The following is a 24,041-nucleotide window of genomic DNA, read 5'->3' on the forward strand; positions in this document are numbered from 1 at the left end:
TTTTTATCCAATCTGCAACCCTGTGCCATTTTATGGGAGCGTTTAGGCCATTCACGTTGAGAGTGATTATTGAAAGATATGAATTAATTGTCATCATGTTGCCTGTGAAGACGTTTTTATAGATCGTCCCTGTAAATTTCTGTTGTAGATCACTCTTGGGGTCTTTCTCCTTTGATAGAACCCCCCTTAATATTTCTTGCAGGGCCGGCTTAGTGGTCACATATTCTTTCAACTTCTGCCGGTCGTGGAAGCTCTGCATCTCTCCATCCATTCTAAATGAAAGCCTTGCCGGATAAAGTATTCTTGGCTGCATGTTCTTCTCATTTAGTACTCTGAATATGTCTTGCCAGGCCTTTCTGGCTTGCCAGGTCTCTGTGGATAGGTCTGACATTATTCTGATGTTCCTCCCTCTGTACGTAAGGAATCTCTTCCCCCTAACTGCCCTTAAGATGGTCTCCTTGGTTCTAAGATTTGCAAGTTTTACTATTACATGCCGGGGTGTTGGCCTGTTTTCCTTGATCTTAGGAGGGGTCCTCTCTGCCTCTAGGACTCGAATGTTTGTTTCATTCCCCAGATTAGGGAAGTTCTTAGCTACAATTTGCTCAAATACAACTTCTAGCCCTCTCTCTCTCTCCACTCCCTCCGGGATTCCAATTATTCTGACATTGGAACGCCTCATGGTGTCACTTATTTCTCTGATTCTATTTTCATGGATTCTGAATTGTTTTTCCCTGGCCTCCTCTTTTCCCTGTTTATCTATTATACTGTCTTCCAGATCGCTTATTCTCTCTTCTGTCTCAGTTACCCTAGCTGTTAGATTATCTAGATTGGATTGGATCTCATTGATAGCATTTTTAAGTTCTGCCAATTCCCCTTTTATTTCTGCCCTTAGAGACTCTATGTTGCCATTAATTGATTTCTCCATTCTAGCCATTGTCTTCACAATTGCTAGCCTGAATTCCATCTCTGACATCTTGGTTATGTCTGCATCCATTTGTAAATCTGCAGCATAAGTCATAATCTCTGAGTCTTTTCTGTTTTGGGGGCTCCTCCTCCTAGTCATTCTGTTGATGGGTGTTTGAGGGAATGTATAGAGTCCAAATTATTGACCAGAACCCAAGCAAGATGCACCTGTTTTCTTGGGACCTTAGGGTTGCTGGCCTCTTGTTTTCCCAGCCTGTCTTCTGTGGGAGGGGCCTGCCGTGCTGTTACTCAGGCAACCCTGTTTGGGTGGAGTTGCCCTGCGCCCCTGTGGTGGGAGATGGGCTCAGTGGGAATCAGTCTTTGGGGCTTTTGTTCTCTGGCGCCTTTCCCTGGCGGCTTTCCGCGTCTCTTCCGTGAGTCAGAGCAGAAGAGACCGTTTCCAACCCTCTGCCTCAGAGCAGAGAGACCGCAGTCTGTTCTTCAGTGAGCTTCCAGGCCACACTGTCTCCGTTTCTGTCCGTGCTGCTATAAACTGCAGCGGCCTGGGTTGTGCGCCCCTCCACAGCGCTCCCAGTCCTGCCTCCAGGTCTCTGCCCTTTGTGCTTCTAAAACCGCCAGCTGCTCCCAATTCATGCGCGCGTGACTCCGCCACTTGGGGTCCTGTCCCAGGGACTGCAGTTCGCATGCACGCGACTCCAATGCTCGGGGTTTCCACCCCGGAGGTTGCAGTTCACTGGCATGACCCCGGCGCACTGGGTTTCCCTCTCAGAGGCTGCAGTTCGCGTGCACACGACCGTCGCTCCGGTTTCTGTCCAGGGGGCCTGCGGTTCGCGTGCGTGCGACCCCACCGGTCTGGTTTTCCACCCCGGGGGCTGCCCTAAAGTCCTTTCCCGACGCTACTGGTCTGCGAGTCTGTGCCCCGTCCACAGCTCGTGAGGCTGTCACTCACCGGTGGTGTAGGATCCCCACATCCAGGCACCCTCCCGCCTCCGTTTATCCTCTGATATCTGCCCGCAGGATCATGGCTCTCTGCTTCGTACCTCAAAACCAACTGCCTGCGATATTCTGTTTGTAGAGATCCAGATCTTCTTACATCTCAGGCTGGTTTCGTGGATGCTCAGAGTGGTCTGGTAGTTATCCAACTCAATTCCGGGGACCAGTTGAAATAGGGTCCCCTACTCCTCCGCCATCTTTCCCCTCCTGTGGCTTCAAATTTTTATTGTAAAAATATTTTGTAAAAATTCCCTAAAGCTAAGTCTTTGCTACATTTTCATTCTCTACATTTAAATCTTGTGTGACTCTTTTTTCCAAGTCATTTAGCCAGTATCTTTTATTCATGTAAGACAGAGGTTAAGGGTATAAACTTTGGTGTCCGGTTCAAACCCAACTCTGCAATGTACAAACCAGGGGACTTCAGGCCCAGCAGTGACTGCACCTAAACCTCCTTACCTTGTCTGTAAAAAATGGGTAATGATAGTGCATGCCTTCCGTGGCAAGAAGTAAATAACACAGATAATAGATAATGCTCAATGTTATTTCTACTTTTCCTAGTAATTCAAAAATTCAAAATACTACCTTTATCCCACTCTAAATCTGTATACATACTTGTGTCTTTTTCTGAGGCTTCTATTCTGTTCCATTGCTCTGCCTGATTACTCCTGCACCTTTTAATTATTTTATAAATGGTCTCAGTAAAACTGGGGTATGCCTCTCCTTGTTACTCTTTTTACATTTCTGAGCTTTTCTCACATTTACTTTCCCAAAATATTTGAGAACCATTTTTGTCAATTCAAAAAAACTCATTTTTTTAATCAAAATTTTATTAAAGGGGTGCCTGGGTGTCTCAGTTGGTTAAGCATCTGCCTCGGCTCAGGTCATGATCTCAGAGCCCCAGGATCGAGCCCCGCATCAGGCTCCCTGCTCCGCGGGGAGCCTGTTTCTCCCTCTCCCTCTGCTCCTCCCTCTGCTTGTGCTCTCTCTGTCAAATACATGAATAAAATCTTTTTTAAAAAATGTATTAGTTATAGGCTTTTTTTATTAGAAAATCCTCAAATCAAGTAATCAGAGAATATCTCATTTACTCCAGTCTTTCATGCCTCTCTATAACATGTCATAGTTTTCTCACACAGGCCCTGCGTATTTCTCAAATTTATCCCTCTTTAAAAATCTTCTTCCTCTTGCTATTGTGTTTGGGACCCAGACCTTCCATGCCATCATATTTTCTAGCTCTTTTCGATGGTATTCATTCATTCATATATTCACTCAAAGATATCTATGGAGCACTCATTCTGTGCCAGGCACTGGATAAAGGGCTTAGAATACATTTGTGAATTAAACTCTCTCTCTCTGTCTCTCTCTCATACACACACACCTGCCTGTGGAGCTTACATTCTAGTGGCAGGAAGACAGAAAATGAAAAACAAACATGATCAACATAGGTAATATAATATTACAGAAGATGTTAAGTACTATGGGGGGGGGGCGGGAAGGCAGAATGAGAGGACTCAGGAGTTTTGGGTAGAGCTTAATTTTGGATTGGGTGGTTAGAGTAGACCTCACTGATGCAAAGCAAGTAAGGTGGAGCGGCCCAAGGCAGTGCTCTCAACAAAAGTTGCAGCCAATGCAAAGGCCCTGCGTGGTGAGCATGGCCAGCATGGAAGAGCAAGGAAGCCGTGTAACTAGGAAAGCCAGTGATTACTGTATAGTGCTTTAAGGACATGACTCAGTATCCATGCTGTTAGTGAAATCTTGGAAAAGGCAGCACCCACAAAGACATCCTTGAACCTCAACAGTCTTCGCCCTTCAGAGGCACCACTATCCACACCTCAACTGAACCTTATGATGCTGAACCAGGGACCCCTCTCTTAGCCCTCAAACCCAACATTTCTCAGCGTGGATGCCAGTGATCTTTGGGGCAGAACAATTCTCCAGGACTATCTCATGTACCGCGGTACAATTAGAATCCCTGCCCCCTGTCTGTTAATTACGGGCAACACCCTTTGTCTCCGTGACAATCAAAGCAATCCCAAACATTTTCCAAATACCTCCCAGCTGAGAACCCCATGTGGGACTCTCAGGAACCATTATCTTAGGCAAGTCTTGCTATCAGAGTTTTGCTGGCATATTCATGAAAAGTCATACTAGGTTGGTGACTCGATGTGGAGCCCTGTGCTTCACATACCCGTCAGACTGGCAGGAAAACCAACATTATGCTTTGAAAAGTGGAGTTCAGAGAAGTGAAGAAACTTGTCTGTTCAACGTAACATCACCGGGAAGGAATCAAGACAGAAGCCCAGATCTTCTGGCTCCTTTTACACATATATGATAATGGGACTATCAGCAATCCTAAATTCACTCAGCTCATTTCAATCTCAATAAAACCTTTTCACATAAAGAGGGAGACAAAGGGGGGAAAAATAGCCCTAATCCTATGTAATTTAACATTGATAATAATACAGCTAATAATAGCATTAGCTAATAATACAGCTAATAATAGCTAATGTACATAGTGCCAGGTATTGTGCTAAGTGGCCTACACACATTTCCTACTTACACTTCTACAACTGGTATAGTTATGGCCACTCTTTTAAAACTTAGGGAACTAAGCTTAGAAAAGTAACCTGCCAGGGTCACAGAGAGAGAGAGGCAGAGGTGGGGTTTGATACCCATAACTAATCTCTTAACCATGAAACCATGAGGCTGCAGCACATTCAAATATTCATGCTTCCTTATGCTTCTATAGCAGCAATTAACAAATCGTACAGGAATATCATATTATGTTCTAATGGGCTTTCGTAAGAAACTCCAATCCAAAGTCTCTTTTTAAAAAGTCTCCTGGGGAAGCCTGGGTGGCTCAGTCAGTTAAGCCTCCAGCTTTTGGTTTCAGTTCAGGTCATGATCTCAGGGTCCTGAGATTGAGCCCCACTTTGGGCTCCGCACTCAGCACAGAGTCTGCTTGTCCCTCTCCCTCTGCTTCTCCCCGCACCACTCTCTCTCTCTCTCAAATAAATAAAATCTTTAAAAATAAAGTTTTCTGTAAAACAAATCAGCCAGTCTAAACCACAGAATCCCAGAGTAGTGTCTAAAAACTAAATTATCCCCTAATTACCATTAGGAAAGTGGTTGAAATTTAAGAGCACTTGAGAGTCAATGGTTGCCTTTTGGTAACTTTTAGCATCTACGTTATTTTTAAAAGCAAATCCAACTTAAAGCTTTTTATATGTCAAGTCATAGAGGTTTCATAGGTGTCAAGTGCATTTTGACGAACACTGTGAATGAGCTATACTATGAATCAGTGCCATATGCTTTACACTTCCATAGAAACACTGTACATCTGGATCTTAGCAACAAGGGACAAAGGCTTGCCAATATCCATCACTTTTTGCCAAACTCACAATATTTGAAAAAATTTTAAACCACACTGAAAGAGGTCTGTATTTACCTTTTTCTACTAAGCCATTTAAGACATTTAATAGCTGGAATAAATCATAAAATATAAAATGTTCAAATGGAAGAGTCACAGGAGAAACAGTTTGGGACTTATTAAGAGCCAACGGGACTTTAAAGATCATTTGGTCCAATCTTAGCTTGGTCATATCTGCAAAAGGGAAATTATATTTTAAATAATCATGTGATGATTATTTTTTAAGTGATTGCACAACCTGGGGCGCCTGGGTGGCTCAGTCAATTAAGCAACCAACTCTTGGTTTCGGCTCAGGTCATGATCTCAGGGTCATGAGATCAAGCTCCCTGTGGAGCTCCATGCTCAGTGTAGAGTCTGCTTGAGATTCTCTCTCTCTGTCTCTCTCTCTCTCTCCCTCTGCCCCTCCCTCCACTTGCATTCTCTCTCTCAAATAAATAAATCTTTAAGTGATTACACAACTTGTTAGCAGCAAAACTGAGATTGCTTAATATTATCTGTTTATTCATGTATTTGTAATTTTATCCCCAAAACACTTCCTCAAAAATTAGGATTAAAATAGAAAGATATCATCTGGTAAAGAGAAAGAGGGAAATAAATGTATCAAAAGCCATTAGCCATGGAGCTAATAGAGTTACTATAATAAAACATTACATTTAACTTTAGTTATTTCTACCATCCAAAGCCAAAAAAAAGAAAGGTTACGGACTCTTATTGCCTTATAAAGGAAGACTGATTGATTACCCTTTTTCAGGTGAGATAAGCACTTTCCTGACACTAAATTCTGGAAGGAATTTATCATTTGGCACTTCATATGAGGGACACTGAAAATCATTCCCAGTAGCGTCCTCCACATTGATTCTAAAAGATATACAGATTTCTTCCAACGGTCATTTCTCATATTGACCATGAATAAAAGTCAAGGGCATGACATTAAGCTCTTACTTGGTGATGCTTTTTCCTTGCAGGTGGCTGAGTTATTGCAGTCCAGGTATGCATGTTGATGCTGACTGGTTTTCAATGCTATGAGGATAGAGCTTAGAGTACAGGGATGAATGGAAGAAATGTCATTCAAATTTACTTCCTCAGGGCACCTGGGTGGCTCAGTTGGTTAAGTGTCTGCCTTCGGCTCAGGTCATGGTCCCAGTGTCCTGGGATCGAGCCCCACATTGGGCTCCCCGCTCATCAGAAAGCCTGCTTCTCCTTCTCTCTCTGCCTGCCAATCCCCCTGCTTGTGCGTGCACTCACTCTCTCTCTGTCAAATAAATAAATAAAATCTTTAAAAAAAAAAAAAAAGAATTACTTCCTCAAACTGCAACAGCCCTGGCCTAGCTCTGGACAAGGACTAGATCAGTTCTCACTGAGATACATTCCCTAGTGAGACCCAAAAGTGTAGCGACTTCTTTACTGGTTGGCAAGATTCATACCCTTTGATGGCTATGTTTAACAAAATAGTATGGAACAAGAAAGTGACAAGACATTTTGAAAACTTTTGACACTGTGGCAGGAATGTTCAGTAATGGCCCCTGGTCACTCAGGCCTCCCCTTCAGCCGTCCCCTCCCATACTGACTCCAGGCTTGGCCGTGTAACTTGCCTTGACCAATGAGATTTACCCTCAGACTACCATATGCAGAAGCCCAGGTTAGCTTCCTGAGGAATGAGAGACCACACAGGATAGAGAAGAGCTGTCCCAGCTAAACAACCAGTTTGCCAGCCACCAGACATGTGAGTGAGGTCGTCCTACACCATCCAGCTCCAGCCATCTGGTGAGAATAGCTGACTGCAGTTAACCACCAACTCGTGAACAATAATAAAATGGTGGTTGTTTTAAGCCATTAAGTTTTGGGATGGTATTTATACAGCAATGTGAACTGAAACACAAGCAAATTCTGAAGCGAGAAAGAGATCTGAAGATATGTTGGCCATTTTAATTTCTAGATTGAGTGGTCCTATGGCCTCAGTTTAGAAGTGAATGATGTCCCCACAATGTGTGGAAGTGCTGTACAGAATTCAAACGAATTTTCCCATAGAAACTCTGACCTAGATGATAATAGAGTTCCTAGGCTGGTCCATAAACGTATATTTAACCACTATGAGATATTGTTTAAGAAATACATTAAGGTATAAAAATGTTTAAGTAATTATTATAATTAAAGTAGAAATGCAATTGAATATGCAAATTTAAAATCTGAATGATGGTGGTTGACAAAAACAAGTTCATTTTTAGATTTTTTTCTTAATTACCTAAGCCAGTGGTTTCTTTTTCTTTCTTTTTTTTTAGATTTTATTTATTTGACAGAGAGAGACACAGCAAGAGAGGGAAGACAAGCAGGGGGAGTGGGAGAAGGAGAAGCAGGCTTCCTGCCAAGCAGGAAGCCCGATGTGGGGCTCGATCCCAGGACCCTGGGATCATGACCTGAGCCTAAGGCAGATGCTTAACCAACTGAGCCACCCAGGCGCCCCAAGCCAGTGGTTTCTGTGGTAAACAGGATCTTATGTAGCGCTCAGTGATCTCCCTTCCTGGTAGTCATGCCATTGTGTAATCCGCTCCCTCTTTAGTGTTGGCTGGACCTAGTGAATTGCTTCTAATGAACAGACTATGGCAAAGTGATGGAATGTCATTTCCAGGAGTAGGTTGCAAAAGACTGACTTCCATCTTGCTGGCCTCTCTCTATTGCCTTCTCAGCTAACACACTTTGATGAAGCAAACTGCCACACTGGGAAGGCTCACGTGGCAAGGAAATGAGAGTGGCCTTTGGCTAATAGCCATGAAGAACTAACTGAAGCTCTCAATCCAACAGCCTAGGAGAGATTGAATTCTGCCAAAATACCATGTGAGTGATCTTAAAAGCAGAGCCTTTCCCAATAGACCAGTGGAATGAGATCATAGCCCCAGAAAACCCCTTAAGAGCAGCCTTTTGAGAGATCCTAAAGCAGAAGGTCTAGGTAAGCCATACCTGGATTCCTGGCCCAAAAAAAGTATTACATAACAGATGTGTTACATTAAACTGCTAAATTTTGAGGTAATTTGTTACACAGCAAAAGATTACATATTTTGGTCTCAAAACCTGTATGAACATCAAAATCACATGGGGAGTTTTTATGTTTTTTAGTCATATTTAAAGTGTTGTTCTTTAAATTTTACAAGTAAAAACATCCTATTTAAAATTTTTTCCCAAAACAAACCACTTTCCTCTCCAAAAATAAACACTCTACCCATTTGAAGCATATCTTTCCACATCTTTTTTATGTGATTACCTATTACATAATAGTATCATACCATATATATTGTTCATCAACTTGTGCTTTTCACATAACCCTATGTCTTAGAGACCTTTCCATGTTAGCAAACATAGATACATTTATTTTTTAACTGCTTCAGAGTATTCCATAAAATGAATGAACCATAATTCATTTAATCATTTCCCTACAAAAAAACATTTGTGTTTTATTTTTTACTATAAATATTTTAGGGGTGCCTGGGCAGCTTAGTCAGTTAAGCGTATGACTCTTGATCCCAGCTCAGGTCTTAATCTCAGGGTTGTAAGTTCAAGCCCCACACTGGGCTCCACGCTGGGTGTGGAGCCTACTTAAAAAAAATAATAATGATGCTTTAGTAAATATTCTTGGACATGCGTCTTTGTTCATTTATCCAAATAAAGGATAAATACATTTTTTACTTTAACAAATAGAGCCAAAATGGTCTCCAAAAGGGCTACATCAATAATCACTTACTGATGCAAGATAATAGTGCATATTATACTTTATATATATTAATTACCATTAACATAATAGTATATAAATTTCTCCTCACCTTTACCCAAACAATAGATAATATGTCTGTTATTCTTGCCAATCTGATGAATGAAAAGTTATTTCATTTTTAATCATGTTTTATTACAATCTAATAGCACTAAAAAAAAAAAAGCATGTGGATTTCATTTTCCTGCACACAAGTGAATCATGACCATAAGTATTTTCATACATGTCTTCCAAGACTTAGGGAGTTTTTAAATTTATGGATAAAATAAAGAGAGATTTTTCTGAGGCAATTGGTATGTGTTAGAAGATATAGAAAAAGGAAAAGAATATTTAAAAATGGGTCAGAAGTAAAGTAAACCATGGACAGTAGGAGAACAATGAGGTATTTAGCTCAGGGTGCAAATGAGGTGAAGGGGCAATGACAAGCCACCAGGTGATAAGAGGCAAAGTGGTTGGATTGGGAGGAGGGTTCTGTTGGCCTAGGAAAGATATTTGTTAACTCAGGTGTTTAAAGCTGTGGACTTTGAAAATGCCTATATTTGTTTCTTTGTGTCTGTATCAGTGATCCTTGAATTGATTCCTCTGAAGAAATTATGTGCTCAGATAAAACCCAGCAAGAGCCACTTCGTCTTTTGATCATATGAAGGGAAGATGTAGTATTCTAACATCACAGCCATTCCTCAAGGTACATGCTATTCTCCTCACTTTACAGATGGGGAAACTGAGGCTTGGAGAGATTTAGTAACTTTGCCCAACTTTACAGTCAGTAACTGACAGAGCAAAGTTTGAACCCAAGCATGTCTGGTACCAACAGCCTCACTCTTTCCACCAGGCTCTGCTGTCTCCAGTCAGAAAAACTTGGCCCTACTGCTGGTTTGTTATCATTCATGTTGTGATCTTGGGAATACAACCGGATTTCCCTCTCTTTGGAAGGAGGTAGAATCAGATCATCTATGGGGTTTCTTCCAAATCTAACATGATTTGACTCATTTACTATCTCCTGGATTACAATGCTGAGTTAGGGCTATGGGCCGGGGCGGGGGGGGGGGGGGGGGGGGGAGAAAGCTTTCATCTGGAGACTAATTTTGCACAGCGTGTGTGCCTTTTAGAGACACAGTTCCAGAAAGATATTTCTTGCTCCTGAGAGAGAGAGAAATCATAAGTTTGGGAATGGGAATCAGAGCAGCACAGAGACAGCTCCAGGAGAGTGTTCAGAAAGCATGAAGTTTTGAGAAGACTTTGACACTCAGTGGGATGCAACATGGTTCAGTCATGCTTATAGAAGAAGAGAAGAAGACAGAAGAGGAGAAGGGAGAAATGAAAGGACTAATTTTTTTGAAAGTCTGATGAAAACTCACTTAATCTACATTTGTTTTGATGAAACTAGTTCTTCAATTACTGTTATCTATTTGTAATGGTTTCCTGGAATGAATATGAAATCTCCCCCTAGGCAAAGTTGGAAACTAGAAATTAAGGATGAGAAAATGACACCATGTTTAGTGTGACAAAAAAAGAAAGGCATAGATCATCTCTTTTAGTGTAACCATCTTTTCTCATTATAAGAACAGAATATATGCATTACAGAAAATTGGAAATGGATAAAAATTAAAGATATAATCCCACTTCATCCTATATGTGTGTTCCATTTTAGTTCTTTTCCTATGTACATGTTTTTAAAACAGAATTGGGATTCTATCACGCATGCAATGTTTCACTTAGATTTTTTTTTTTTAAAGATTTTATTTATTTATCTGAGAGAGAGAGAGAGAGTGAGAGAGAGAGCGCAAGAGGGGGTAGGGTTAGAGGGAGAAGCAGACTCCCCGCCGAGCAGGGAGCCCGATGTGGGACTCGATCCCGGGACTCCGGGATCATGACCTGAGCCGAAGGCAGTCGCTTAACCAACTGAGCCACCCAGGCACCCTCACTTAGATTTTTTAATTCAATACTATGAAAAGAGCATTTTCTCAAATCATTAGAAATTCTTCAAAAATGGCATTTTTAATGGCCACATGACATTCTGCATTTTGAATGTGACATGATTTACTGAACCATTCTTCTGCTGGGGGACAGAAGACAACATACCTACATGTCTAACAAATGACAGAAGCCAGACAACTCTGGCATTGTGTGTTCTACGTACCTATTGCTATGTAAACAAACTACCCCAAAACTTCGTGACTTAAAACAATGCAACATTTATTTCTTTCATGAATCTGCAATTTGGGCAGGGCATGGGAGTGGGAGGTGAAATCAGCTGGGCAGGGCCAACAGCTGGGGGCTCATCTCATTATATCTGAAGGCTCTCTCATTTAATGTCTGGCAATGGAAGATGCCTGTTAGCTGAGACTTTAGTTGGTTGTATCAGCTCCAATACCCACACAGAGCTTCTCCTCGCGGCCTGGGCCTCCCTACAACATGGTGGTTTGGGTTCCAAGAAGTTGTATCGCTTTTTCAAACCTAGCCTCAGAAGTCATGTACCATCCCCTCTGGCACATCCCATTAATTAGAAGTGAGTCTAAAGGACAGCCCATATTCAAAAGGAGTTTAGGCTCTGCTTTTAGAAGGGTAGTGTCAGGTAAAATGCAAACTTGTTTTAAAACCACCATTTTGGGTACTACCATAAAAGCCTCACACTGGAGTCCTTTCTTAAAGGCACATCTCCTAGCCCAGAGAGTGTGCATTCCTCTCCTTCTCAGTCCAGGCCAGACTTTAGGCTTCCTGGAGGAGAGAGCTGAGGACTTCACCAATGGGCCTGTGTTGGAATTAACCATGGATGGTTCTTGAATCCAGAGCCAGAAAGCAGGAAGGGTCCAGCCTCAGAGGTGTAAGCTTCTCCCTCTATTGCCTCATACTAAGCCTGCCACCCCATGAAGCTCTAGGGTTTTAGTTTCCTACTGGAAGCTTCTTCTAGTCTGATCAAGTTAGGTTCATGGGCCCAACTTCCGGGGCAGCCATGACAGAACTTAAACCATAAACTCACAAATATTATGCCAAGTGAAGTAAGTCAGACTGAGAAGGACAAATACCATGTGATTTCACTCACATGTGGAATCTAAAAATAAAACAAATAAACAAACAAAAAGCAGAATCAGACCTATAAATACAGAGAACAAGCTGATGGTTGCCAGAGGGAAGGAGGGTGGAGGGATGGGCAAAACGGGTGACAGGGAGTGGGAGATACAGGCTTCCAGTTATGGACTGAATAAGTCACGGGGATGAAAGGCCCAGCCTAGGGAATATCATCGATATTATAACAGCATTGTACGGTGACAGGTGGTAGCTACACTTGTGATGCTCATAGCATAACATATAGAGATGTGGAATCACTATGTTCTATACCCAACACTAACGCAACATTGTGCGTCAACTATACTCATATAAAAAAAGTTTGAAATCAGAAAACACAATAAATTAAAATGAAAAAGACAAAAAAAACCCAACATAACCTCATGCATCCCACCTTGCTGAGACCTCTCTTCACCCAGGTACCCTTCCTTAAGGTCCCAGGCCTCACCACTCCCACGGTCTAAGTCAACTCAGGCCAGCAGAACTGTCTCCTGCAACCTCTCCTTCTCTACTACAGGACTAGTAAAGCTGGCTAAGCCAAGTCTGATCCCTGAGACAGGCTCTGCATGTACAGTTCTTCCTTCTAGAGCTTCCAGACTCCTATCCTAGCCAGCAATCGCCCCCCCGCCAGGGACTGGTGCAGGGACCATATCTCTTATTCCTCCCCATAAGCAGGCAGGTGGACTAAGACCCCCCTCCAACTCAGAGTGGAATTGAATGGAGAAACACCCATCACCTTGGACTACCTACCACTCCCCCACCCCACACCCTTTTCCCAGAGATCTCAGGCTTTGTGAGGGGGTTCCTGACGACAGCAGACTGAGGCAGGGGGTGTGACCAGCAGGTCTAGTGGAGGGCCACAAACTTGAGGCAGGAGGCAGCTGGTAGGAGTAAGGAGGGAAATAGGCCAGGGGAAGTGGGCGGACACAGGCTGAGGGGAAAGGGAATAAGAACATTTTACAGAGAAGCTAAAATCTGACCTGCATCCTGAAGAAGGAGTAGGAAATATCACATCAGAGTAACTACCCTTCATAATCCCAGTTTGTTTATGAACTGCCAATCTGCTTTGAGCTATGCTAATAGTCTTTGGTCTCACTCATTTTAAGCCCTCTCCGCCTTGGAACAGGATAATTGTGAATTACACCTTTAAAATGTTAAGCAGTATAACTGGGATTCAAACTTATAAATCCATTTGCCATAGATGATCTTCCCTAGTCAAAAAAGAAAAACATTTTCTCTTAGCAGGTGACATCACAAAACAACTCCTGATTGAATGCTCTGGAAAGGAGAACCATTCCCCACACTACCTTTTTGTGCATCTGTTATAAAGGAAGTTTTACCAATAGGTCTCTGATTCTACTAAAGGAAACCTTCAGATTATTATTTTTGGATGATTATATTTTAGATCAACTCCTTCATCCAGGATCCTCGTGAAGCTTTTTTCTTTGAACCTGGATATCACTCCACCCCACCCTTTTTTATCTTCAGTTTCAAGAGTTTAAGACTTCGTGGTTTGGATTTCATTCCAAGTTCAGACTGCTCAGAAGCCCAGTGGGATCACAACTTGGCAAAATATATCTCTGTTCCTGGAATTAAGCAACTGTTACAAACATCTGAGCTTCCACACTGGTGCTGTTGAAAGGGCATTTTCATATCACAAGTGGAGACTTCCTGCTGGGCCATGGGTGGAGGGGAAGATCAGGGGAGGCAGGCCCAGCTGAAACCTTTTCATCCCCAGAACCTTTTTAGCCACCCCCCACCACCCCTCACCTCCTCAGATTTGCTGGGTCTGCCATTTGAGGCTAAGTCATATAGACAAATTCAAAGTTCACCCAGGGATGTGGGCAAGAAAAGAAAACAAAACACACATTCTTACCACAATAGGCACTTAACATAATATATGGAAGGGAAGGGAAAACATAAAAGAGAAGGACAGAGGAAGTGAGAGGAGAGAGAGAAAGGAAGAAGAGGGGGAAAGAGAGATTCTGAAGTGATTTTGAATAAATGCTTATATATTTATCCACAGTGTTTCTAATACATTAATTATAAATAAAGTTGGGGACTTACGCAGCAGGCACTGTGCTATACTTCACTACACACTCCAACACTGTGAGGCAAGAACCATTATTAACTCGATTTTACAGGTGAGAAAACTAAGGTTAGAGAGACTAAGTGACTTGTCCAAAATCCCACAACTAATGCGTATGGAGCCAGAATTTGGACTTAGATCTGATAAGAGTCGGACTGACTGATTCCTACCTTTTTTCCTTTTCTTTCCTCTGCTGTGCCTCCTCAAGGGCCCAGACCACTTTGTTTCTCTTCTTCTCACTCTTTTAGAGGGTGGTGACCACCCCAGCTCCCGGGCACACCAGGTAAGCCTTACTAGTGACAGGCAATCACAGGGCATATAGAGTTCCTGCCCCAGAACCCGAGGTCGGCCGTCTCACAGGCTAGGGGGGCTGACAGAGAGCCAGGCTGGCTTGGGCATGTCAAACTGAAGGGGCACTCTGGATTGAAGAAACAGTACTGTGAAGTTCTAAAAGCAGGAAGAAATGGTCCAGGAACTGAGAGCACCCGGGGTAGCTCTAGTGACATGCACAGTGAGATGAGAGCGAGCCAGGGGCCACCGTCATAAAGATTTTACCCAGAATGCAACAGAGACCACTGAGGAATTTTAAGCAGATGAGCAATATGGCGCCATCTATGTTTTTAAAAGAATACTCAAGCTACCGTGTGGCCATGGACTGGAGCCCAGTAGAGGCAATTTGTGCCAGAAGTCCAGAGAAAACCCCTTGACCAGTCACTCAACAAGCCTTCTGACCCCTGCTTGGTGCCAAGGACACCAAAATGAATCAGGCCTGATCCTTGTCCTCCAAGAGCTCTCAGTCTAGAGGGAGAGAGAGACATGACCAGAGTACTCGGTGCTGTAATAGGGGCAGTGGTGGCAGAAAGACCAGAAGTGGGATTAGTGGACCCTCTACTGAGGAAGAAAGATTTGTCTGAGCTGGGTCTTAAAGAATGCATACAAGCTTTGCAGGGGAATAAGGTAGAAAGGCATTCCAGGCAGACGGCACAGCGTGAAGAAAAGCACGGAAGCATAAAGCAGCATACTCCATTTAGGAAACTTGATAAAGTTCTGTATAAAGGGTCAGGGTGGGAGTCAGAGGAAAAGCAGTGGGGAGGAGGGCCAGGGGCTAGGGTCCAACACAGGCCCAGAAAGACCTTGTTCTAATGTCCTCCATGCTATTCTTTATGTTCTACAAATAAGTGAAACCATGTGGTAATTGTCTTTCTCAGTTTGACTTATTTCACTTAACATAATCTCCTCCAGTCCCATCCATGTCGATGCAAATGGTGGGTATTCATCCTTTCAGATGGCTGAGTAATATTCCATTGTGTACATAAGGACCACATCTTCCTTATCCATTTGGTAGTCTAAATTAAAGGAAACTAGAAAGATGACAGCCATACGTAATATATAATCTTTGATTGGATCCTGAAACAAAAACAACTGCAATAAACTATATTTTGTGGAAAATTTAAAAAAAAAAAAAAAGACCTTGTATGTCATCCTGCAGGGATTGATTGTACTTTTCCTGAGGGAACGGGGAGCCATGGAAAACTACTGAATAGGGGGAGTTTCTTTTTAAAACGATCACCCCAGATGAGAAGGGAGAAACACTGAGGGTCCATAGGAAGGGAAAAACAGAGACAATCAATCTCTAATCAGAATGATCTGAGATCCGCCAGCAATTACAATCCAGTTTTGAGCAGCTGCCCTCAGTCCATGGCTTCTTGCTAATACTCAGCTCAGAGCAATCCTCTCAGTCCTACTAGAAGCCAAAGAACCCTGGGGACAGAGACTACTGCAGAAAACCATAAAGACACTCTGGCGCAAACCTAACTCAGAAGAAATCTGAGTCCTGTGTAGCTTCGACTCCACAAGCTCCACCCAGGGTAGTTCTACTGTTTGCGGAGCCCCTCCGGGCTTACCCCCGGGACCCTCTTCTACATCCCTGGAGTTGCTCATTTCCTGTGCTCTCCATGCTTTTTCCTAAGCTCAGTGTGGTGTGGTAAAAAGAACACAATTTTGCCCAGGAGACTGATGACCTAGATTCCGAAGTCCCAGTTCCAAACTTATTAACTACTCTCCATCCCTGGGCCTCAGTTTCCCTGTTTATATTCCTGCCTCCCTCAAAGAAAATAGAAGAGAACGAGCTTTATAGAAGAGCAAGTACCATGAAAGTAGAAGAAATCCTCCTCCTATATCAGGAAGTGTTTATACTGGATTTTAAATCAACTGCCTGATGCAGAGATGTTTTCTTCAGCCCACAGTATGGGTGCTCAATAAGGACCACTGCTGTAGAGACTATGGACTTTTCCAGAAGAACAGTTCTGAAGCATGAGGCTCACCATAGTTGTTCTGATGTTTCTCCTTCATTTTATGGTCAAGACCACTTTAAGCCACATGAGAAGAAGGAATAGACCCAAGTCACTTCCACCAGATCCTTTGAAACTGAAGTGAATGTCCCTTCTTCCAGTGCCAAGGACTTTAGAGAGAGAACCCCACCTTCCTAAGTCAGAGATGGGCCAAAGGCTATTCTGCAAAGGGAGGTCGGTTTCCTTGCAAGAAGGAAACCAGTGCCTCAGCACAAGCAGGCATTGTTTGCCCCTGGGGTCTGGCAGGGCTGAGCCTGAGTGGGCAGAGGAGTGGGCTGAAGGCTCTGGCAGCATGGGGGCAGCCTCTGTGGTGGGGAGGGAAGCAGGGAGCCGTTTGTGACAGCTGGGCTTATAATGCGGGCATTGTTCCCTCCCTGCACTACATCTGCTCATCTAAGGGTGGAGGGCAGGGAAGAACTGAGTTGGGGAGCATCTGCCAGGGCCCTGGGAGAGAACTGTGCACTGCCCATCTAGAAGGAAAGGGAAATATTGAATGGGGCCCACCCATAAGCTGACCTGACAAAGGTTAGAGATGCATCAGAAAAGTACTGACTTCCTCTGCCACAGCCCCTCCCCACCCTGGTCTCTTTGATCCTTCCTCTTATTTCAGTCATTTCATACCATGCTGTGCTTTGCCTACCGTTGTAATTTTTTTTTTTTTTTTTTTTTTTTACTTTTTAGTATCTAAGCATTTCTTTTGCACACTTCAGAATATCCCTAAGTATCTGTTAATATCATATTGCCTGTTACTTTGACCTTTAAAATCATAAAATTCAATTCTGGTAAGTTGCATATACTCTTATATCACTGATGATTCTATCTTCTGAAAAAGAATTTGGTGATATGGATCAAGAAGAATAAAAACATCTATCCCCTTTCAACTAACTCATCTGAATATGCTATGTGCTAATACTTATGATATCTCATCAATGCTCATTAAAATCCTATGAGGTATGAAACAGCATAAGTCAAGTTTACAGGTGAGAAAACTGTAGGTCACGGACATGAAGTAATTTGCCAAAGATCACACAGGTAATAGATCAAAGATCAGGTCTCTGACTCTAAATTCAGTGTTCCTTCTGGAACCAGCCTTCCCTCAACACCGAGTAATCCCACTCCAGGGGATTTTTGCTAAGGAATTTTGCATTTTGATCTTAAAATCAAATATAAAAAATGTTCACTGAGTCACCTGGATGACTCAGTCAGTTGAGCATCCGACTCTTGATTTCAGCTCAGGCCATGATCGCAGGGGCCTGGGATGGAGCCCCACATAGAGTCTGCTTGAGATTCTCTCTCTTCCTCTCCTTCTGCCCCTCACCCCACTTGCTCACTCTCTAAAATAAATGAAATCTTTTTTAAAAAGTTCACTGAATTATTAAAAATGACACCAAAAATGGGAAGCAATCTAAATATCTAATTATAGAATAATTAAGCAAACTGTTATAAATCCACTAGAAACACTATCACTTGACCGTTACAAATGAAAATTTCATAGATTACAGAAACATGGAAACTTTTCAATGTGTATGTATATCATTTTACACACAACTATGCAAAAGTTTATCTATGTAAATAATGACAGGCAGAAAATCAGACAAAATGAAAGTATTATTGCAGGGAAATAGAGTTCTGAGCATATTTTTTTCTTTACAAGTGTTTTTTAGTGCCATGATGATGTCTTAACAATAAATAGGTTTTAATAACCCTGATTTTTTTCTTTTTTTTAGAGAGAGAGAGAGTGCACACGTGAGTGTGACTGAGGACAGAGGGGGAGAGAGACACTCTCAGGCAGGCTCTGTACTGAGCATGGAGCCCGACGCAGGGCTCAGTCTCAAGACCCTGAGATCATGACCTGAGCCAAAATCAAGAGTCGGATGCTTAACTGATTGAGCCACCTAGGCACCCCAAATCCCTGATTTTCTAATGCCAGATGTATGTGCTTTCCCAAATTATCTGTTCGATCTGCTGATTCAAATAGATTCAGTTTTGCTTTACAGAAGTAAACATAAAATGAAAACTTTCTTCAAACTAAGATTTTTCTACTTCTATATTTATAGGAAATCTTTTATAATTTATCACTTTCTCTTTGGAACCTTAGAATATATCAAAATCAGTCCAATATCTATGGTTGCCCCTGCCTGTGACTACATTAATTGTGCTATAACAACCATTTGGCATTCAACCACTCTGGCAAAAGAGGAAGAGAAAACAGCAGAAAGCAACTGGAACCTTGCCCTAGCTTCTGGACAACGAGGGGACTCCGATGGAAAGGTGCCTGCTCATTCACTGGGTCACCTGCCCTCAGGGCCTCAGCTAGTCCCAGTCCATAAAGATTCTGAGATTTCCAGTGTTTTAATGGTCACAAGGAGCAAGAATCCACTTAGACTAGCTCAAAGTATGTGGGAGGTGATTATAAGCTTACTAGAGAGATCACCGATGCCCTTAAAGCACAGGAGGTTAGCCTAGCCTTGTGGGACTATGGAAGCTGTCGAACCCAGAGCTTGTCTCTGCTCCTTGCTTTTCTCTCCCTCCTCTCTCCAGCCTGGATCCTAACGCCTCACTCAACTCACTGTTGGGGGGAGATGCAGCCCCAGCCACACCCACCCCCAGCATTTTCCTCTTTCTCAGGCCCAGCTTCCTCTGCTCCCTCCCCAACCTGTGTCTCAGCTCCTCAGAAAACATCAGGTTCTCTCATAATAAACAGGGTCCCAGTCTGCTGAGAATAAAGACTTAGCAGAAGAGTGCCCAGTGCAAACCCCAAAGGGGAGGTGATGGTCAAGGAGGCTAGTACAAGAACACCCCATCCTGTCGGAAGAAACCAAGACTGGGTGAAAAGTCAGGAGTTGAGAAAATACCCAGGGGAGCAACAATCTGGAGGAGAGAAAAAGAATATTTATCCTCAAAGTAAACACAAAAACGGTAAGTCAGTGAATCTGAACAGGGTCCCAGTTAAGTCCGTGTACTGGTTCTTCCATGTGCTGGCCCAGGCTGTGCAGTGCTGGGGTGCACCGTATGGGGCCAAGTGCCAGCTCAGACTTCAGAGGAAATCAGGGAGTTAAGAGGTAAAAGCAATAAAAAAGGGACCGTAGGGGGCACCTGGGTGGCTCAGTCGGTTGGGTGGCTGCCTTCAGCTCGGGTCATGATCCCGGGGTCCTGGGATCAAGCCCCACATTGGGCTCCCTGCTCAGCGGGAAGCCTGCTTCTCCCTCTCCCACTGCCCCTGCCTGTGTTCCTTCTCTCGCTGTCTCTCTAATAGGCAAATAAAATCTTTAAAAAAAGGGGGGGACCATAGGTATTTGTTAGACAGCATCAAATGACCAAATACAACATAACGGGGTTGGGGGGGGGCAGAAAACTTGGCTCTGCCACTAATTTGCCAAGTGATCTTGAGTAAATCATTCTCTTTGGGCCTCAGTTTCCCCACCTATAAGGTGAAGAGATTGGATTAAAGAAACTTGAGGTCCCCGAAGCAATGACCCTTGAGGCAGTGGTCAGCTCTTACTGGATCGTGAGAACCAGCTATTAAATTTGGAGGAACTTTGTGGCTGGTTGTTAAACACAGCTATTATTTAAAAAATTAAATAATATACATTAACAATTAAATAATGATATTAAAATCCAACAGTGAATGGGGCGCCTGGGTGGCTCAGTCGTTAAGCGTCTGCCTTTGGCTCAGGTCATGATCCCAGGGTCCTGGGATCGAGCCCTGCATCGGGCTCCCTGCTCCGCGGGAAGCCTGCTTCTCCCTCTCCCACTCCCCCTGCTTGTGTTCCCTCTCTCGCAGTCTCTCTCTCTGTCAAATAAATAAATAAAATCTTAAAAAAAAAAAATCCAACAGTGAATATATCCCAAATTCACCACTTCCCAGTTACTTTACTATATTTTACTGTTATCTATGCCAGGGGTCAGCAAACTTTTTCTGCAAAGGGACAAATACTAAATATTTTAGGCATTGAGGGTCAAAGACAGTCTGTCATATGTTGTTTTTTTAACAATGCTTTAAAAAGATAAAAACCAATCTTAACTCATGGGCTGCACAATAGCAGGCCATGGGTCAGATATGGCCTACAGGGCGTAATTTGCCAATCATTGATCTATGATCTTGAGGTTATTTACATCTATTTCACTCATATGGTGGAGATACTATATAATTGTGTGCTCTTACACATCTCTGCCCAACTCCATTTTCAGGGTTATCACATTAGTAGCTTAAAATCAGCTATGGTGAAAGTATTTACACTACAGAAATGGGCAAACACTGCCAATCAAGGTTTCTCTTCCTGGAAGCTGATTGTTAAAAGTTTACCAACACACCACTGTCTTAAGGTCACTGTGGGAGAGAATCACAGAAAACTAAAGTGCTTTACCAACTCACCCAGGAAATCCAGACAGAGAAGCAAAATGTAAAGGGAAAATGCAGTCCATGGAGTCAGAGGAAAAGAAAGAGGAAGACCCAGCCAGGCACGTCTGGTCATGGCTTAATTAACAGGTGGTCTTTTGTGACCACCCTCGGGATTCAGGCTTCCTCTTCTGTGACTGAGACGTATCCTATTTTTCTCTTTTCTCACTTTGAAAGTGCTATTTCTGTCTGTGCTGCTGCCCTGGATGGTAACAAAGCAGCTGAGCTCTGCCCAGGAGGAGCCAGGGACAGAAAATGTACAAAGCGTTCACAGCTGCAAGGGAGACAAGTCCATGCCACCGGGAAAGGCAGTTTTATGTAGAGCAGCCACCTCTGCTGTTCTGGTGTGGATTTGGGGCTTCTCTTAAAATAGAACGATAAATGTGCAGGTCTAGACTAAGCAGCAATTTTGGTTTTAGGGAAAGCTGATACCCAGCAGGATGAGGATAACCCCGAGAAAGTTTGTTTTCAGCATTTTGGGCTCAATTAACCAGGAAAAGTGCCCGGCAAAAAAAAACAAAAAACAAAACCAGGAGTATGCCTTCAGGGTATTTATGAGATGACTCTCCTACAAATTCCCAGACTATAAGCTCTGCCTTTGGAGAAATGAGGTGAAACCTTAACAGTTCTGGAAGAAATCATCTCTGTGCCCAATCCTCTCTTCAAGTCCCAGGAAAAATCCACCCTGGGTATTTATACTACCTCTCATCCACCTACTCTGCTTCTCCTAGCTGATCGTAAGGAAAACTAATGGAAACCAGAAAAAAGTAATATCTTTCCCCAGTTCCCAGTTGCCTAAGTCAAATAGTACAAAATGCTGGGGAAATGGAGGAGAGGAGACAGCAAGGTTTGGTAGGGGTGGTAGATGAAGACAGAGGTGGTAAGAGACAGCTACATGGACAAATGGACCCTTGAACTGACCCTTAAAGGAATAGGCAGAGAATAAAAGGAAAAGGCATTTCAGACAAAGGCAATGGAGCAGGTAAATGAAAGATATGGTTGTTATATTAAAAGGTGCTCAAGGTCCCACACCAAGGGGGTGGTTCTCAGTGCCTCAAGTTTCTGTCTGGTTCAGCCTACTCGCCTCCACTCCAGCCTCCACTGCGTCCATCAGGATGACCCAGAAGTCCTACAAGGTGCCCACCTCTGGTCCCTGGGCCTTCAGCAGCCGCTCGTACACAAGCATGCCTGGCACCCACATCAGTTGCTCAGCCTTCTCCCAGGTGGGCAGCAGGAGCAGCTTCTGGGTTGGCCTGGCCACCAGCATGAGTGTGGTCAGGGGCTACATCAGGGCCAGGGGAAGGAGGAACATCACAGCTCTCAGTGAAACAGAGCCTCCTCTGCCCCATTAAGCTGGAAGTGGACCCCAACACCCAGGCCGTGCAAACCCAGGATAAAGAGATCAAGACCCTCAAGAACAAGTTCACCTCCTTTATCAACCAGGTATAGAACTTAGAGCAGCAGAACCAGATTGTGGAGACCAAGTGGAGCCTCTTACAGCGACAGAAAACGGCTCAGAGCAACATGGACAACATGTTCAAGAGCTACGTCAACAACTTCGGGCAGCAGCTGGACACAGTGGCCCAGGAGAAGCTGAAGCTGGAGACAGAGCTTGGCAACATGCAGGGGCTGGTGAAGGACTTCAAGAATAAGAACAAGCAAGAGATTAAAGAGAGATCAAAGAGCATGCAGAGATAGGAAGACAAAACTGTCCTTGTCAAAATGGCTGTGGATGAAGCTTCCATGAACAAGGCGGAGCTGGAGTCCCACCTGGAGGGGCTGACTGACAAGAGCAACTCCTTAAGGCCACTGTATGAAGAAGAGAACCAAGAGCTGCAGTCACAGACCTCCGACACCTCCATGGTCCTCTTCATGGACAACAGTGCTCCCTGGACCAGATGGCATCATCACCAAGGTCAAGGCCCAGTACAAGGAGATCACCAACCACAGGCAGGCCAATGCTGAGACCATGTACCAGATCAAGTACAAGGAACTGCAGATACTGGCTGGGAAGCAGGGGAATAACCTGTCGCATGCACAAAGATAGACATTTCCAAGATGAGCCAGAACATCAGACAAATCCAGGCCGAAATCTAGGCCATCAAAGGCCAAAGGGCTCTCCCGGGGCCTGCCATCACTGATGCAGAGCAGTGTAGGAAGCTGGCCATTAAGGATGCCAATGCCAATGGAGGGTGCCCTGCAGCAAGCCAACTAGGACATGGCGTGGCAGCTGCATGAGTACCAGGAGCTCATGAACATCATGTTGGCCCTGAACATCAAGATCACCACCTACCACACTGCTGGAGGGTGAGGAAAGCTGGCTGGAATCTGGGATGCTGAACACGAGTATCCCTACCAAGACCACCAGCAGCTACTCTGGTGGACTGAGCTCAGTCTTTCTGTCAAATAAATAAAATCTTAAAAAAAAAAAAAGCTCAGTCTTATGGGAGTCTTATGAGCCCTGGCCTCAGCTACAGCCTTAGCTTCTTCCAGTCCAGCTTCAGCTCTGTCAGGGGCTCCAGCTCCTTCAGCTGCTCAGCTTCTCCAAGGCCATGGTTGTAAAGAAGATTGAGACCCGCAATGGGAAGCTCCTGTCTGAGTCGTCTGATGTCCTGTCCAAGTAAACACTGCGGTCCCTCCCAGTCTCTTCTCTCCTGTGGCTGCCATACAGCCTTTGGGGGAATGTGCAGGGGAGTGATTGGGAATAGGAGACCCACCTAAGGCTCAGCCCCACTCCTCATTCTACCCTTGGGGGTAGTCTACTGCCCTGGGTATCCTCTCTTGCCCATGCCCCTAACTAAAAGTCAATTCAGTGTCTTTTCCCAAATAAAGCTTTAGCTGGCTCTGCCCCCTCACCAAAAAGTGCTCAAACTCATTAGTCATGAAAGAAATTCAAATTAGGGACGCCTGGGTGGCTCAGTTGGTTAAGCGACTGCCTTCGGCTCAGGTCATGATCCTGGAGTCCCAGGATCAAGTCCCGCATCGGGCTCCCTGCTCAGCGGGGAGTCTGCTTCTCCCTCTGACCCTCC

At 43.9% G+C, this 24,041-nt stretch overlaps 1 pseudogene; it reads left to right on the forward strand.

Moving 5' to 3' along the window:
• Window positions 1–19,384: 19,384 nt before the first annotated feature.
• Window positions 19,385–23,636, forward strand: LOC110581702 (annotated as a pseudogene).
• Window positions 23,637–24,041: the final 405 nt, after the last annotated feature.

This window comes from Neomonachus schauinslandi, chromosome 13 (genome assembly GCF_002201575.2).
Source record: "Neomonachus schauinslandi chromosome 13, ASM220157v2, whole genome shotgun sequence".
Classification (NCBI taxonomy): Eukaryota; Metazoa; Chordata; class Mammalia; order Carnivora; family Phocidae; genus Neomonachus; species Neomonachus schauinslandi.